Genomic DNA, 475 nt, shown 5'->3' with positions numbered 1-475 from the left:
AAACTTGCTGTTCGATTGATAATATCTTTATTTCTTCATACCGTGTGATACGAAAAATGCTATTCGTTTGGGCCGTGTGAACGAAAGCCAGATGCTACACTGCACTTTAGTTACGGTGCAGGAAGTTCGAATTGGCATACTACTATAGATAAAGAACATTTATGCTCGGAGCTCTGTCAGTCCGGGGAAAGATATTGTTCCGTTGGTGGATATGTATATATATTTGTTTTTTGGTCTTTCGTTTTTAAATGTTTAAAACCATGATTACATTTTTTTCAGTGCTCTTCGACTTGATTGAGATTCCCTGTATTGTTGATGTTTTGCTAACGTGCCCCATGATTTAGTTCTTGTAATTATGATTTTGAAAATTAATTGTTCCATATTTTCATCGTCATTGCCGTGTTGCTGTTATCACCAATACCACACAGTTCTTTTTTTGTTGTATTTTCCTCTGTTGGGTTAAAAGAGAGGGAGG

This window comes from Penaeus monodon, chromosome 15 (genome assembly GCF_015228065.2).
Source record: "Penaeus monodon isolate SGIC_2016 chromosome 15, NSTDA_Pmon_1, whole genome shotgun sequence".
Classification (NCBI taxonomy): Eukaryota; Metazoa; Arthropoda; class Malacostraca; order Decapoda; family Penaeidae; genus Penaeus; species Penaeus monodon.
Note: the sequence above shows the minus strand (reverse complement) of the source record.